This window comes from Pongo pygmaeus, chromosome 1, assembly GCF_028885625.2.
Source record: "Pongo pygmaeus isolate AG05252 chromosome 1, NHGRI_mPonPyg2-v2.0_pri, whole genome shotgun sequence".
NCBI lineage: Eukaryota > Metazoa > Chordata > Mammalia > Primates > Hominidae > Pongo > Pongo pygmaeus.
This window is the reverse complement of record NC_072373.2, coordinates 128,062,584-128,081,724: the sequence shown is the minus strand read 5'-3', so window position 1 is coordinate 128,081,724 and position 19,141 is coordinate 128,062,584. Positions and strand designations below refer to the sequence as shown.

Sequence of the window (19,141 nt, the reverse complement as noted above, 5' to 3'; positions counted from 1 at the left end):
CAGTACATTATTAGTAATACATTAGTTTTCACAGTGATTTAGCAAATTTATCTTTCTAATTATTTTGGTTGAACTAATGTCAGCACCCTGTAGACTGTTCTTGGTGCAAGAGAATATTTCTTCCACTCAGTCCTCAGAGTTTGGAAGGATTTAGCTAGAGATTTTAAATTTGCACTAGTTAATCCATCCCATGAATCATTAACTTAGTATAAAAAATAAACAGTGGCTTGGGTTAAGCACAGCAATTTAAATATTTTGCAGAGATTCAGGAGGAAATTTAAAATGGTCAGTAGTTTTGAAAGAAATAATAGTATACTTTGTCAAGTATTCCAGATAAGGGAGGTAGATGCTATATGAATAACATGCTAGTTATTACTATATGAATATTAAAATAAAAGCAATAAAAATAAAATGTAAGCACTAGAGGAATAATAAAAAATATTGATGAGCTGCTGATCACTATTACTCATAGGAAGCATGGTTTCGTTTGTTTTCTTAAAATTTGGACCACTTTCTTGTATAGTATCTCATTTTTGATGGATTTTTTTTTCACTTAGGTTCAAAAGCCCACTGAATGTTTCATAATGTAATAAACATTAAAGACTAGTAATTATATGCATTAGATTATCTACAGTAATGTCAATTCATTTTTTGTAGACAAGCATGGTGCTTAGCTATTAAAGAAAATAAATGTTAGTGGCCAAATCTCCAATGTGTACATGCAAAGCTATCTACATTTAATATTCATTACTGATGTTTAAAATTTCAGGTTTAACATGGACATTATTTACCATGAAAATCACAAAAGGTAGTTATATTTCACTATGTGTTTGTTAGAACCATATGGAATTGCCATTTTTAAAAGATATAAATGTTGAACATGGCCAATTTGATATGCATTTACCTAATACTTAGTTCTCCCCAAATCTTATATTCGTCTTTAGGTACACTATGGATTGCAGAATTAGGCATACTGAAGACAACATTTTAAATTTTTTAATGTGTAAACTTAATTGTATAAAGCTTGAAGTTCTTTATTAATTCAAGCTTCATATTTTCTATGGCCCTGCTGGACAAGAACGAGATGAAACTCTGCCCTGTGTGAGACTCTATTAATTTTGATAATAAATGATTCTGCAATTTATTTTTCTTGTTTACACTATACAGGTGTGCCAAGCAAGAGATGTATTGTACCGGTTCTAGTCTCAGTTCGGTATCAGAATGACTAGAGCAGGCTGGGGAGATAATAAAGCTTTTGTATTCTCCATAAACCCTTCTAACAACAAGTTGGTGAATATAAGAGACCCCAGCAGATAGCCAGTCAAATTTAAGCTTCTATACAAAGACTTCATCTATAGAAGCTTATGAGCAGCAACAACTGAAGGGCAGTCTTTGAGATTTGCGCATGTATCTAACAAACACACTTTTCCTAATTCCTTTTATAAAAATTAAATCTTAGTAGAAAAATATGGTCACTCTTCAACAAATTTTTAAAAATTACTTTAAACAATTTGATTTACAATATGTTTGCTTCTCTTTTCTCCTCCTTCCTCCTCTCCCATTGCCACCCTTTCCCTCCCTTTTCTTTGTTCTTTTCATTTTAATGTCCAAGGCTATTAAAGAAACTACATGATTTTCCCTACTCCTACTTTAAAAATGGTGAAAAATTTGCATTGAATTCAAAGTTTAGCCACCATTGTGGCTGATGCCCAACTCTTCTTTTCTTCTTTACTGCAAGCATTATCGTAGCCTCAGCCAAGAAATCCACAGGGGCTGGCAAACAGGCTCTTTCCAAAAGAGAATGTGTTTATAAACAAGTGTTCGTCCTCGCTATTCAACCTTTACCTATTCAAGGAACAAAAGCTAACTCTATACATACTTTGCTATAATTTTTACTCTTAGTATTTTTGGTGAAGGGTAACAGGAAAAGTAAGATTTGAATTTTTTCAAGTAGATTGTATGGTAACATTTACATTCATTCATTTATTGATTCTAATCAACCTCAGTTCCTGAATCTTTGATGTCTCTTACAGGTGAAAGGATTTTTCATGTACCTGTGAGCCAATTTTTGGTTTCTGAAGAGTAGGAAGGATGCAGAGTAAAAGGAAATGTAAAAGTGTTGTACACCAGCTCTCAGTAACCTTAGAAGATTTATATGATGCTGCAACAAGAAAACAGGCTCTGCAAAATAATGTGATTTGTGACAGGTGTGAAGTCAGAGGTGGGTAAAAAAAAAGGGGAACAGTACAGTGCTGTCATAATTGCCAAGGTATTGGAATGCAAATAAGAATTCATCAGATAGAACCCAGAATGGCTCAGCAAATTCAAGCTGTGTGCATGGAGACCCAGGGCCAAGGGGAACAGATCAGTCCTCAAGATAGATGTAAAAGCTGCAATAGAAAGAAGATAGTTTTGGGAGAAGATGGTTCTAGGAATTCATATTGACAAAAGCATGAAAGATGGCCAGAAAATAACATCTCATGATGAAGGAGACCAAAAACCAGGACTGGAGCCGGGAGATATTATCATTGCATTAGATCAGAAGGACCATGCTGTTTTTACCTGACAAAGAGGAGACCTTTTCATATGTATGGATATACAGCTGGCTGTAGTATTGCATGGCTTCTGAAAACCAATGTCTACTCTTGACAACTGAACCATAGTCATCCTCTCTCATCCAGGTCAAATTGTCAAGCATGGAGCCATCAAGTGTGTGTTAAATGAAGGCAGGCCAATTCATTGTAGACCACATGAAGAGTCACTTAATCATTGAATTTAAGGTAAACTTTCTTCATAATGGCTTTCCCTTTTTTGACAAACTCCTTGCTGGAAAAACTCCTACAAAAGAGTAAAGAAGTAGAAGAGACTGATGAGATGAATCAAGTAGAATTTGTGGCCTTTGATTCAAATCGGGAAAGATGATGCTGATGCCACTACAATGGAGAAGCAAATGTGGGACCATTACAATGGAAAAGCATGAGGATGATAAACATCATTTCGGAGGTGTTCAGTGTCAAACCTCTTAATGGGACCAGTGATGATACTCGCTGCTGGCATTTTATGTGCAGTAGTGAATGAGCAAAGGACTGGAATCCTAATATGCTCACTACTTGCTATTGTTTTTGTTTTACTATTCAACTAGAGTCGTGTTTTAAAAATTAAAGGAAGAATAAATACAAATTTTTTAAAAGTTGACAAGGATGAGCATGGCCAACAAATCTCTCTCCACTTTGGCAACAAATAGTTTTAAATTTGGTTTCCAGAGTAAGTTAATAGAAGGTATAACACAGAGAACCAGAAATACAAAGTGCTCTATTAGTGAGATGTCCGAAGTGATTATTCCAAATTATTATTTGATATTTTATAAAACAATCTCTTTTGAGATATTGAATATATACTGAGATTCATAAAATGGTAGATACATAAATTATCTCATTTAGTAAATCAGTGAGGCTATTTAATCCAGATAATTTAAACCCTAAGAATAATTTTGTTTTCCAGTAGATTGACTTTTACTTATTTTATTTATTTTCTTTTACATAAACTCAGAGGGAATTACACTTTTTCAGACCACGTCATTTAATATTTCCAGTTTGAAAGAGAAATAGAGTATTTGGCATAATGAATGCCTATTTTACTATTTGTCTTTATGTCATATGTAATTTTTCCTTTTAAAGTTTATTTTAAACGTGTTTCAAAGTCCAATAAAGGGAACACTAATATAGACTGTAATTGTATTTCAGTAATTTAAACTATTCATTCTATAACTGTGTAACTTTAAGCATCTTTAACACAAATTATATATATTGAAAGGACAGGTTCCTTCTTTAAGCTTTCCACTAGTATGTTTGGAAATATTTTCCCTACATGGAGCTTAAACATGTTATTTGTGGCATGGAAGCACCTGAGAGATTTCTTTGGTTCACAACATTCAAGATACAGGGGACATGATCCCAGTAATGAGCTATTTACTTTGTATAAAGAGAATAAATATAATACTAATAAATGTAAACACCCTGCCTACTTTCAGGCCAGCTGGAATTGGAGTGACTGAATAAGACAAATGGGCTTAGGTTTAACATCTTTATTTTTAAACCCTTTCTAAGAGTAATTATGCCCTTGTACACACTGTATAACCTTTATTTCTAACCACAATGGGACTTATTTATCCATCAGTTTTACCACAGTTTTGGACTAAATTCCTCTATTTGCTTATTTATTTGCAATTCATTGTCTTTTTTCTGTTCCACTCTACTAGAATCCCAAACCTCCACTTATCTCTGTTGCTAGAGATAAGTTATGCATATCAGCGCACTCTGACAAAATTACTCTTAAGCTAGCATTTTTACCTTAGACTTAGGTGCTACTCTACCCTTCGTGAAGCTCAAGAATACACACACACACACATACACACACACACACACATTTGATTACATTAAAATATACCTAAATTCCATGCTTTATTAATCATTTTCCATGAATTTTATATTAATCCTGTACATTAATGAGAGCTTTTAACAATTTCCTTTCTACCGTTGAAACTTCAGTCTTCTATTTAACCCATTTTTGGACCTTTGATCCGTGTCAAGATAGCCTGTGAAGACTGTTGAACTGTTTGGCAAGATCTCCAAAGCAGTGGTTTACAAATTGTGTGGCTTCACTACTATTAGGCTGTTCAATTAATTTAATGGGCTATGAACAGATTTATAATTGAAATGGAATAGAATAAAATATATCAGATTGAATTTTATAATTTTTATATTACACTGCAAATGAAAAACTTGCAAAATTTTCAGTGTTTGTATGAATGTGTATGTATATGCTTGTGGTAAATATATTACTTTTATTACTTACTCTGGTTTTTATTTGAAAAGTTTTAAAGCCTAGAGCAGGATTTCTCATGCGAGAGTTACCAAATAATCCATTTAAAACATAGGTAATAATAATAATAATAATAATAATAATAAAAGTATGCATATTATTTGCTTATATCAATTTATGTAATAAAATATACATGTACAAAGATATGCAACAATAATTTATAAAGATTAGGAATAAATTTATTATTCATTTTACTTTACGTAACAAAAATGCCAGAAAGTTCCAGTTAAATAATACAATTTAAATAACATTAGCATGGCAAATGCACCTGCTTTCCTGAATTTAAACTGACCAGGTTGTGTTTAATAATATGAAGATGTATTAGCACCTTTTAATTTTCAGTTGCTATTGATTTTATCTTTTAATTTTAAGAATGTTGTGTCGTCCTTGAATCACTGTGAAAGTCATTGTAGTTATTATGCACATTTGCCATGGCACTTGTTACTAAAAACTGCAGTAAGCTGATACGTTCTAAGAGTGGACACAGTTCGTGCACTCACAATTTGCACATGATATTTACTGCAATTGTGCAGGACGTTTTTATTTTTCAATTTAGCATGCCTACACACTTTTTTTTTTTTTTTTTTTGGAGACAGAGTCTCGCTCTGTCACCCAGGCTGGAGTGCAGTGGCGCGATCTCGGCTCACTGCAAACTCCGCCTCTCGGGTTCACGCCATTCTCCTGCCTCAGCCTCCCGAGTAGCTGGGACTACAGGCGCCGGCCACCACGCCTGGCTAATTTTTTGTATTTTTTTTTTTTTTTTTTTTTTTTTTTTTTAGTAGAGACGGGGTTTCACCGTGGTTTCGATCTCCTGACCTTGTGATCCGCCCGCCTCGGCCTCCCGCTTACACACTCTTAACCCATACAATATTTCCATTCTCTGATCTCTTTTTTTCCATCTGAACTGATGCATAACTTTTGTTTTATATCAGTCCTTGACTTCATTTGACTCTCACTCAGAACAAATGCGGTAGAAAACAACAAGTAATTGAAAACAACAAAATTCTTAGGAGAAAAGATGCTCACAAAATGATCCAGAACACGATTGGATTAATTCCTTTTTCACTTATCTTTGAAATACAGAACACGAAACTTAAAATCTGTCATAGAACCTTCCAGAATGTATTCATGGAGCTTAGGATGTCCATAAGTGCCAATGTGGAAATCCTGATCTAGATAATTTCTCCAAATTTTGTAACAGCAGGTGTGTGTGTGTTTCATATGTACCAACTCCCTGTAGAAAAATAATCTGTGATAACAAAAATATTGAAAGAAATCAAATGTTTATGCAGGAATTATACATATTCAAAATTAACACTATCTCTATGCTAAAAATAAATAAATGCCTATAAAATATTTTAAAATAGATACCATTACTAACACAACACAGCAATTAGAATGTACTTATAACAAAATATTATTTCTAAAACTTACTAGAATTCCAACAATTTGTATTTGTGTATGTATACAATGAGCTTTGTAAAATGGTTAAGTTTTACATGGCAGGAGAACACTAAATTGCAATGCTAAGTGAACTCTACTCCCTAATTTTAGGTTGTGAATTCCAAATTATAATGATCTCTATTTACTCTCTTGAGAAGTTACTAGTATAGCCCTCAAGTGAGCATAAGAGTGAAAAACAGTGTAAATTAATGGTACTAGAGTGCATATTTTTTAAAAATCAGTTTGCAATAACAAGAATTCATGTGGGTAATGAACCATACATTATGAAACATGACACTAAATGTTTAAATATAATATTAGCAACAGCTATGATTTACTGACTTTTAGAAAAGTAAATAAGATTGCTCTACATTAAAATATGAAATAAATCTAGGTTTGATTTAATCTGGAATATATTGCTGAGGATATTGATTAACTTAATCCAAGTAACTCATGTGATGCAAAGTGGAAAATCATGATTTCTAGAGTAAATAGAACTTTCAAGATTATTATTAGAAGTACAGTTTGTAAGATCACAAACAAAAAAACTTCCTTTTTTTAAGGCAACTTTCCAAAATTTCTTATAAATCATATAAACAATTAATATGTTTTGACTGAGGATTGACTCTTAGCTTGAGGTACCATGTGTCTGAAGGCAATTTTTATCTTATTTTCCTTCTAGACATTTATTTTATTTATTTGAATTGGGATAAGAAAAATTTTTAAAAGAAATAATTCATCCTTCCTTAATATTTACCTACAATAGAAATATCCATAGCTTACTGAAAAAAAGCGGTTTGGAGAAGTTATCTCATATTTTCAGTTTTAGAAGGATGAGTTTAAAAAACTGAACATTTTTGAGCGATCATTATATAGAATATAATATTGAGTGGAATATCTGAGTTGGGTAATATAATCTCCTTTTGACTGATCAGGAAACTGTGGTTATGTAGTAAGGTTGAGCAACTCACCCAACATCATATAACTAGTAAGTGGCAGATTCAGGATTTGGTTTCTGATGGATTCCAAATGCATACAGCTTTACCGTGAAGTGTATTAAAACTTTGAAAGTATAGTGGGTGGTTAAACATCATTCTAAATGGTGTTCAGACCTGACTTCTCCATGTTTAAGGGGTTCTATTTAATATTGAGCAGTTTGGGGAACTAATTTATATCAGCAAGTATGCATTTCCCATAAAATAAAAAACAGAATTGAGGCTGGGCATGGTGGCTCATGCCTGTAATTCCAGCACTTTGAGAGGCCAAGGTGGGTGGATTACTTGAGGCCAAGAGTTTGAGACCAGCCTGGCCAACATGGTGAAACTCTGTCTCTACTAAAAATACAAAAATTAGTCAGGCGTCGTGACATGTGCCTGTAGTCCCAGCTACTCAGGAGGCTGAGGCATGAGAATCACTTGAGTCTGGGAGGCGGAGGCTGCAGTGAGCCAAGATCATGCTACTGCACTCCAGCCTGAGTGACAGAACAAGACTGTGTCTCAAAAACAAACAAACAAAACAGAATTGTATGACAGCAGTACAAAATCTTGAACATGTATTTAATTCACTTATTCAGCAATTCATTCATTCATTATACAGGTGGCATGCAGTACCCAGAAAAAAAGCAATTATATGAAGTATTTATTGCTGTGTAACAAAGTACGCCAAAACTTATTTTCTTTAAACAACAAACATTGATTATCTCACAGTTTCTGTGCCAGGAATCTGGGTACAGCAAAGTTGAGTGGCTCTACCTCAAGGTCTCTCACAAGTCTGCAATCAAGACTGGGGTTGTGATCATATCTGAAGGTTCAAATAGGGGATGATCTGCTTTTAAACTCAATCACGTGGTTATTGCTAGAATTCAGTTCCCCACTGATTGTTGGACTGAGGTGTCATTTTTTTCACTGGCTATTGGCCAGAGGCTGCCTTTAGTTTCTTGCTATGTAGGCCTCTCCCGAGGGAAGCTCGCAACATGATAGCTTGTTTCCCTCCTGGCAAACAAAAGGGAGAATAAGAGCAGATGAAAGAGGGAGAGGAGGGGCAAGACTGTAGCAAAAGTGTCTTCGAAACTAATATTTAAGGCATAATTTTATCACTTTTGCATAAGGGAGTTACTAGGTGGACCCCCATACTCAAGCAGGTAGGATTCCACAAGGACATAAATACAAGGAGGAAGGAATTTGGGAGATAGTGTAGAAATTGCCTACCATAGCAATTAACATGCGTTAGTTGCTGGTAAACATTTGATATTTGAATTGCATACCTTTTATCTCATAAATTCAATCTATAGGAATTTCTTCCCAAAAATAACTAGAAAGACAAAAAATTCTAAACATACTTATGCAAGAATAATTCGAACTGTAAAAAAATACAAAACGGTTTGAATTTTCAGTAAAAATGGAATGAATAAATACATTTATAAGTTTAATATGTAAATAAATAATTTAAACTGGAAAATTTATTTATATTTTTCAATTTAACATTTAACACGTAAGTTACTTATTTAGCTTCATTCTTTGTTTTCATGTCAGCTCTTTGTTCTAATGTTAGCTTCTTGTAATGTTATGTCTTTGTTCTAATTTTAACTTCTTAAGGAATCCTGCTCTGTCATATCATGACCCTAGAATTTTAGGTAAGGTAGTGAAAGTTGAATTGTCACAAGAAATTACAAGAGCTTCACTTGAAATATTATAGGATATTCCCTTATTCTGCCTGATTACTTTTCCTATCACTTATTATAGCCTGACATTATATTAATAGTACTTATAAGTTTATTTATATGTTTGATGTCTCTCACTAGAATGAATGCAAATTCTAGAATGGCAGGAAGTTTGTTTGCTTTGTTCATTTCTGTGGTTAATCATCCAGACAAGTCCATGAACACAGACTTGAAAAATATTCTGAAATTTTTCTGAAGAAATGAATGAAATGTATGGATAGACTCATATGAGAACATAGAAGAAAGGTAGTTAATGAGCCTGCAAGCCCTTGGCATGTTTGATTAACAAAGTTTTCCCAGAGGAAGTAATATTTGAGCTAAAATGAGATGGAATTAGAGAAAGGGAAGGCTTCCCTGAAGCAATAGAGATATCGATCTGTAAATATATTTGATCTCATACGACAGCTCATGATCTGGCATGGAGAAGGCATTCAGTGGTTTGAAAATTGGCTATTGGAGATAAAGAGAGACAAGCTAATTTAGTGTAAAGGCAAGAAAGTGTTTGGCCTGGACAAATCATGGAGTCAGAGCTAAATAGTGAAAGAAGTGAATCTAGGAAGGAGCTGATAAAGTAGAAAAAATGGTAGAGTTAGCGGATTGGAAAGCTAAATAAAGTAAAAAAAATAGATGAAAGAGTTGAATTTGGGATATGATATTATGATTGAGATGTAAAGGATATTTGAGGTGGCAAGGCCAGAATAAGACATGAAAATGGGTGGCTAAAGCGGATTGGGGATTAAGGTTAATGGCATCTATTTTGAGAACATCCTAAAATATTAACTTTACAGATTTACTGCAAATTTAGAAATTCCTTTCAGAAGCGGGTACCTATATTTAAATAAATTGTTAAACCTGTTCAAAAGTAAAGTGAAATGCAATAATTGGTTACGATATTTTTGGATTCTCTATGACCTTTCTATTTATCTTTAATCATATTCCTAGTAATAGGTCAATTTCAATAATATAATTTATTATTGTTCCTCAGAGCCTACTATATAGTATGAGAGTTACAAAGAAAAATGAGATTTCCTCACTTAACAAACTGGTTAAGACTACTACTGGCTAAGACCGGCAGGGGATATTCTAAGAAGTTTACATTGTTTGGGACATGCAAAATAAACAGCTGTCATACTGTTGGAAGAACCAGGGAAGACTTCAGAAAAATTGTATTTGAGTGGGTCTTGAAAAATACATAGAATTTTATCAATCAAATAGGACAAAGTAGAATTTCACATGGAGACAAAAACCTGAGAGAAAACAGTGGAGACAATCAAATGACACAAGCATTTGAGAAACAATGAGTACTGTACATGGAACATGGAATGTCCTTACATATGGGTATAGAGATTTAGAGCTGGAACGGTGATATAGAGAATAAGGCTACAGGAATAAGATTTGGGACTTAAATGAGTCTGACAGTTTTCAAGATGGCTGGGGACACTGTCAGCAAAACGTAAAATGGAAAAGGAAGTAGATTAGAAGCAGAAATACCAACTAGGAGGCTATTGAAAAAGTCCAGCAAGGACTAATAAGAGCCTGAACTACAAAAAAGGAAATATGAGTGGAGAAGAATGTGGACATGAGAAATATATGGTGATTTATAGACCTGACAGATAATTGACTATGGGGGCAATTGCAAAGGATGGTGTTAAAGATGACTACTAAATTTCAACTGGGAGAACAGTGGTACTTCAACAGAAACAGGAGAGTCAGTGGAAAAGTAATAGGTATAATAAATTGATATTTTCTGATTTGATTTAAATGCTATAGGTAAATCAAAGTGGAGAGGTAAAACATTCAATTTAAATTTTGAGCTACAAATTCAGAAGTGAGGTCATAATTAGAATTTCATATTCAAGAATCATCTGTGTAGAGATGAGATAAAAAAACTTCAGAATGAATGAAATTATTAGAGAGCAACAGGGTTAAAAATAGAACTTGTCTCTGATGAGAGATATTACTATTGAAAGGTGAAAGGAGGAAGGGGAATAGAATTAGAAATAGAAAAGGAATAAATTTCCAAATAGCTATGAAAAAAAGAGAAGTAAATGATGACTGTATGACATGGAAGCCAAATGGGGAGGGAGTGCAAGAAAGAGGGCATGGTTGGTGAAGGCCAACCATAGTTAAGAGAGAATAATTTCAAAATGAAATTCAAAAGATCTACTCGATAGAATAAGTCCACACTGAATCCTGATTATAATGGTTAAATTTGAGAAGTAAGTACTTCTGAGAAAGTGGTGACATCAAGATATGATCTATTTCCATAAGTTTGGCAGCAAAACAGGGGGACAGATGGTGTGGAAGCTTGGAATAGTAGCATCACAGAGAGGAAATGAAGAAATTGAGCATGTTTGCCACCCAAAAGGGAAGGAACTAAGTAGTAGAGAGGGAGACATTAAAGATGGAAATGAAACTAAGAGGAACTAGGAAATTTAGAATAGTCAAGGGACCAAAAGTACACATTAAAAGAGAAATGTTTGTAAGAAAGATGGTCTCAGTCAGGTATACAAAGAAAAGAAGTGGAAGTTCTAGAAATAATTGATATGTTAAACAAACACCACTTGGTTGGTTCTAACTGCAGTAATCAATTTAAAAACAGCTACTGTTTGTTTAGGGGTTACTATTTTCCAGGAACTGTGCTTAACAGCGTACGTGTACTATCTCATTTAATCTTTCCAACAGCTCCATGGAGTATGTACTATAAATACCTCCATTTTAAATGCAGGAAATTGTATCATTAGAGAATATAACTTGTCCAAGGCTGTCTGTGAGAGTTATATCTGTGAATCAAACTAAGACTGGCTCCCAAGCCCATACTCTTGACCACCTTGCTGGGTGAGTGGATTGAAATATGAAGAATCACCACTGCATGAAGGATAAAAGGGATTTTCCAGCAGCAGTGGAAATCCACTTGACAGCTTGGCTTTCTAATGTGTTGTATTTAGTGTGGTTTTGTGAGTACTTCCAGAATTTGACAACAAAGATAGTAGATAATTTCATGACTTGGAAACAAGCATTATAGAAGGGCAGGGAAAAGAAAATTTCAAGGTGAGAGTTGTCATATGTTTTAAATGACTGACACTGGAGTCCAGTCTGAATGGAACAGAAGGGGAGCCCAAAGAGAGTGGCTAATTGAAAGCACAGGGCATAAGCAAGGGCCTGGGCAACACAAAAACAAAAGACAATTGTTAGGTAGAAGAGAATGAAGAACTGTGTTAAGAGAGGAGTTTAATTCTTTCAAAAGTATTTATATGTCAAACTGATGCCACTAGGATAAGCTCAGGATATTCAAAGGTTAATTAGACATAGTTCTGCCTGACAGAAAGATTTAATACCAAGGAAAATGAGTGGAAATTGGGGTTGCTGCAATCATGGAGCTAAGGAACCGAAGCCACAGATGGGCAGAAATTTTAGTCCGTGCATGATGTTAACTGTTGAGTTTGTAAGGCTTATAATATTGACTTTAGTAAGGTTGTATGCTATATAGTTTTTATTGCTTTTGCTATTTTATACTTTATGATTAGTGACACTTAAGAACTGCTTGTTTACAGATTCTGCTAAAATCTATGCTTCTTGCATGTCCTATCAAAGAAAAACAATCCTTGAAACCATTTTGTAAAAATACAGTTTTATATATTTCAATGCACGTCCTTCTTAAGGAAATTTGATATCTGAAAAACTGAAACAAAACATTGTGATATTTTAAGCAGATAAAAAGATTTTTTTACCATTATAATACTTATACATGGCAATACATTATTTTTAGTTATTATTTTTAAATGACTGATTACAATAAGGAAATATGATTGTGTTTGATTTATTAATATGATACTGGACACCTCTACATTTATTAACAAAGTAATTTTTATTACTTTTTTATTCAGAGGGCTTTGGATACAGGAACAAAGTATCCCTTTATTTCAACAAAACCAAACTTTTTCAAACCTTGCCTTTTCTATAACAACTATTATTTACTAGAGAATATGGGCAATTGTGGGGAATTTTTTGTTGACTCAGTCATCATTATAGTTTGCCAAGTTATAGTTCTTTATATTGAATAGCCCACAATAACGCACTTTCTTGAAGAAACTGTTTAAGATCATCAAAAAATAAATGCAAGAAGTTAAAAGAAAATGTTCTTGAATGATTGAAGATGGGAGAGGATATGGTCAGGGTAAATTGGAACAGAACTCCAAAACTAATCATGTCAGGCAGGAGGAAAAAATATCTTGACTTTATTTTAGGAACGAGTCAGAAGTTATTTGTAACATTTAGTAGGGTGGAGGAAGAGAGAGAAGTTCCATTTTTCATTTCTGAAGATGCAGCTGCTAGTGCTAGCCTGACACATGGTCCATAATTCTACGGAAAGAGTGGATGAGAATGAGTTTGTCAATATCTAACTTTTAAGTAACTTGGAATATATTGTTTATCCTTTAATATGTGGAGGGAAGCTAAATCTGTTTGAACACTTGAATAAGTGGTTGATAAATACATGAAAACTGCAATACACAAAGCTGTGAACAGAATTGCAAAAAGCTGGTGGCCAGCAATACAATTCAATGATGACAAATGACTGTTTTCCAAAGAGATTTTCTTCCTGGAAGGTGAAAACTGATGACAAACAAATCAAGGCAAGTAACTTTCTCCCTATCACTGAGAATAGCTCTTACAATTATGAAAATCAGCCATCCAGAAAACATAAAATGCTGAGATGAATTCTCCTCCCACCTGTTTACCTCTACTCCCCACAATCACAACAAAACCAATGCCCAGCTAATGTCTCAGATAACTCCCTTTCAGCATGTGGTAGACAGACAAAACTTGTAACCTTTGGGTGCAATAGAAGGTAGAAAGTGGTAAGGCCTGAGGAGTTATTTGTCAAAAATTATTGCTCTAGGGTAAGATAAAATGAACCTTTCCAAAATTTCTGAAAGAAGGTTTTGGTAGTGAGGTTGTGGCAACAAAGGATTTGATAGATATGTACTCATCAGAACATATATTTTGTATATTTTTGAGTTTTTGTTTTTCATTAGTAAGCCTTCAATCAGCTACTCTTACTTCTGTGTACATTCTTGGACAGTCAATACCATGCCTCTTTCCATATTGCAAAACTCTAATGTAACTGTGCAAGAAAACACCTCCCCCAGTTTTGAAACAGTGAGAGTAATGTGAAGACAAGGAAACATTCATTGGATTGCAATTGACTCAATGAAACTTCCTGAAACATCAAAATCTCATTAAAAGTAGCTATTGAATAAAAATATCACTTAAGATACACTCAATGATGGAGTCAGGCCAAATGTAATTTAATACTCTGTATCCAGACTGGGTGTGAGAAACTGTTAACTCATCCTGGTGCTATATTGCCAAAAGAGTTGTTCTACTTTAGATCTATTTACTTCTTGGAGAAAGCCTACAATTTGCTCTGTAAGGGTTCCACTGTAAATTTAAGGAAGTTGTAAAGTAAATTTCTCAGTGGGGAGTGCTCATCAAGCTAACAGCCTGTTTCCAGGGAATAAATAAAGCTTCCGAAATTGAGATGACATCACAAGGGGAAGGCGCTTTAAACACTGTGAACACTGGCTTTCAGAACTGTGATTGGTCATTAATGCCCGAAATCACAGCTACAGTCAGTGTTTTCAAGGCAGAGCTACTGGCAGCAGCAAGGATCTATGAAAACACACACCGATTGGCCCAAATTTACCTTTAAAGTTGAAAGAATAACTCAAAACCCAAAAGAATCTGCCTCTGACTTGAAGCAGAGAACCACAATTCTGAGCAATGCAACCAGGAAATGATCTACTCTTATTGTATTAACTTTGTATGGGCTTCTTTTCTGTTTACTATCTGGTTAAATCACTAGTAACCAGTGAAGATGAGGGAAAACTCATTTTCTCACATCTCTTCCCTTTTTTAAGAAAAGCTGTAATAGGGCTGAATTTTGAATGATTTCTTTTTGAGGAACCAGGAGAGAAATAGCTATCTTTTTCTCCACAAATTGAAGATGTTTCCTTGACTAATAAATCAATTCCATAGAAACCAGAGTCTAGAGTCTTGGAGAAATGCCTTTTATAACTCCAGTTTTTTTTAATGTTTGATGATATTTTACTCTGATTTCTTATATCATTGCTAAATTATTGAATTAGAACAAACATCTATTTACAACTGACACAGACCTGTTTAATTTTATGCCTACACATGGTGAGAAAATTCAAATATCTGAATAAAAATGGTATGTCTCAATATTTTCAACTGTGCATTGCCTCTTAAGTATTCTCATATTCTATTTCATATCTTTTATGTTACCAAAGAGATTATCTTAGAAATAATTTATTTTAATGCCCTCATTGTACATGTAAGAAAACTATGGCCCAATGAAGTTAAACTGATTTCCATGGTTAGAAAGATAAATGGTCAAGGACTTAAGTTCCTTTGATTTTAGCTTAATAATCTTTTCATAATTATAAGTAAGTTCTGTCATATTTGAAAACAAAACAATAAAACCATGGAAGAACCCAAGATTTTCCAGTGCCCACAAATGTAGAGCAAGTATCACTCTTTTATCCTAAGCAATGGCAGTCTGTAGATGAAGATTACACAGTCTTGACAAAAACTAAAATGAAATGGAAAACTACTACAATCTTCTGGAAATCTGACAGCTAGACTCATTCAGTTGACTATCACCATCAGTGACCAGATTTTATACATACATGTATGAATCATTCACATATAAGCATTTCAAATATGATACATATGAATACATATATGCACACATACACAAACATGCATGCATACATATGTATATGTTACTCTCAAACTAAGCTAGGAGAAGTCTTTGATTAGGATAATCAACCATTATTTGTGGTATTTACATTTCGTATTTTTCAAAAGCACTTAATTTTGAAATTAAAATGTTTAATTTTCTAACTGTTCTCTGTGACAATAAAAAAGGATTAAAACTGAGCTACAAGACAAATGTGACTATATGACATGTGCTCTTAGACCAGGTTTCCATTACAACAGAAATGAAAGATTTTAGCTTTTTTTTTGCTGTGGGATTCAAATAAAATCATAACCTGAATGAGATATTTGGATAATCATTTATGTGCAGTAAAAGGAATTTTAAGATTTCCTCTCTGTAGAGAATATGTTTAAAATACACAACCCACGTATACAAACATCAATTACTCATCAATTATTGGGACTACTTATATACAAAACCATTTTGATGACAATGCCATTCTCTGCCCTGGAAGAGCCAGGTGGTATTAAATGCAGACAATGGGATACTGGTTTCAAAACTCTGCCTCACTCCTGCTGACTGCTTGACCTTACTTGATCTTATCTGTGCAGACTATAGAGGAAAATAACCAGGACACTCTGACTTTGATAGCTGTTTCTGTGATGCTAATTAGCAGAATTGCAGAAGTGACCCAGGACACCAGGTAGGGATAGCAAAGAGGGGAAGGAGATGATGTCAGGGTATGTTCCAAATTGCACATTTGTAAACATTCATTTTAAAGTTTTCAACATCACATGTCATCGGCATTACTGCAATGCCAAAGCTCTTTTGAACACTGTCTGCTCTAAGGTTAACTTCTAATGAAGGGACAAAAGTTGCTAATCAATCTGGGATATTTCGTGGTTACCTACTTTGAGTTCAGAAGATTCTTTTTTGCAAAAGGAGAAAGGTACTTGGATTCTTTAGAAAGCTCTATTTCTCTTAAAATAATCACTCAGACACTTGGAAGTGATAGTAAAAAATTTTTTCCAGTTCAGATTAAATTGTCTACATACCTATTAGCCTGTACTCACATATTATCATCTATATGCATCCCCAAAATATGTTAATTGTGAAAAATGTTAAATGGAGATATAATAGTTAATATTTGCAAAAGTAATCTATTTAGCATTTTTTCCTCACTAAATATGTAGATACAATTCAAACTGTAACAAATACACTTTATTTTTACATTGTGTTTTATGTGTTACAAATGGATCTGCCTCCATAATTTCATTTAATGACAGCACATGCCTGAAGAAAAACTTTTATCCTTATTTTACAGATGTGAGAAATGAGTCATAGGCAATTTAAGTGATTTGACCAGTAAAATGGGATAACATCTTAGTAAGAGGAATTAAATCCTTCCTCAACAGCCATATTGTTCTTGATTATGCCATATGTCAATAGCAGAAAAAATGTCTATAACTGAAAGAACAAAGGCAAAGCATTATGAGGAACAGTCCAAACCAAATTAGTAAACAGTGAGGGAGAGTAAATTATATGTGCTAGAAGCTCTTGAAACTTCACACCTTTTATTGGAAGGAAGGGTGTAGACAGAAAAACTAGGCAGACCAGGTGGTTCTCAGTGGAGCAATTCTGCACACATAGATGCATTTTGAATATTTGTAGGAGTATTTTTGGTTGTCACAATGAGGCATAACAAAACCACAGCTTGGAATAGAAGTGGGTTAAGTGGTCACCCCCTAAAAGATATGTACATGTCCTAGACCCTGGAACCTTATTTGGAAAAAGGATCTGTGGAGATGTAATTAAGTTAAAGATCTTGAGATGAAATTATCCTGGATTATCCAGATGGGCCCTAAATCCAGTGACAAGTGTTCTTATAAGAGATTATATAGAAGGAGGCAGCCACACAGAGAAGAGGAGGAGCCAATGTGACCCAAAGCAGAGATTAGAGTGATTCTGCCACAAGCCAAGGAATGCCTGGAGCCACCAGAAAGCTGGAAGAGCCAAAAAATAAAGTTTCCCCTACAGGGTTTAGAGGCCATACTGTCCCCTGGATTGCAAACTTTTGGTTCCAGAACTATAAGAGAATAAATTTCTATTATTTTAACCCACTAAGCTTGTGATAATTTGTTACAGTAGTCACAGGAAGTGAACATACAGGTATATCCCAACTTTATATTTTTGTGTCCCCCGTTCACTTTGCTTACCTTCTTTCTTTAGCTGTTGCTATGAATTTCCTGTCTCCACTCAGTTATACAATACATTTCTCACTCTGCCCTGGGGCTTCTCTGCTGCCACTTGGACATCTCTGAGAAACCACTCAGCTCAGTCATTGTGACGGCCTTGAGTGGCTAACACACACAGAGGCCACAGGTATTGCAGATCTAAGGACAACCTCAGATAGAATAAACAAAAATCTCCTGAATCCCTCAAGACATTCAAATACTTTAGGAGACATTCATATAGACAAAAATTCTATTTGTAATTATTTGATTCTATAAATAACATTTTTTTGAACAAATGAAAAGTGTTTGGGCAGGTTTATAATATACAGACTTTTCCATGTATATATTCATCATGTAAATTGAGGGAAGATAGATTGTATTCTGTTTGGGTTGGAACTTAACTAAGACCAGTTCACTATTTTAAAAACTGTCTATGAACACATTTAGTGTGTTTTGTTAGCAACAATATGCAAATTACACATACCGCAGACTTGATTAATCTTTATTTGAAACTCTCACATTTACGGTCATTCTGCATCTAAGTTTGAGCATCTAATTACTTAATTATATCTTTTAAATATTGAAGTGTGTATTATTCCATTATAATTACTTGTCTTATATGTCTCAATTATATTACAGTTAGATAGTTATACTGAATTTTTAAATTTTGATGCTGGTAAGTTATGTTATTTTGCGTGTAGGCTGGCAGGTTTATTTATTTATTTTTTGTAATAATTGCTTTTGGGGACATTAAAAATGTTTGTAATTAAAAGGGTGTATACTGGTTTGAAGAATATTAAGATTTTCTGAGCTAAAACGCTATCTTTCAAGGCAGACTTGGTGTCCGGATAAACTATAGACTCATCCAATAATCTTCAAAGTACCGTATAAGCATAGCCAGACCACATCTCATCTTGCTTTAGAATATTAAGGTTATTTTTCCTCCTCCTCACCTTTCCCCTCCATTCTCCTCGTCCTGCTTTCCTCCTTCCCCTTCTTCATATCCCTTGTCTCAGAGAAGCTTCAGCTTTACAGTTAAATAATCCTCTTCATCATTACAAGATGTTTATCAAGTATCTATCATGTTAAAAAGCACATTCTCGACCGGGCGCAGTGGCT

General features: G+C 34.1%; 1 protein-coding gene and 1 pseudogene across 1 annotated transcript in view; one reads left to right on the top strand and one right to left on the bottom strand.

Moving 5' to 3' along the window:
* OLFM3 (olfactomedin 3) overlaps window positions 1–19,141 on the bottom strand; it is a 196,631-nt gene that overhangs the window by 89,209 nt on the left and 88,281 nt on the right. The gene's annotated exons all lie outside the window — the stretch shown is intronic.
* LOC129013314 (dnaJ homolog subfamily A member 1-like) lies at window positions 2,092–3,026 on the top strand (annotated as a pseudogene).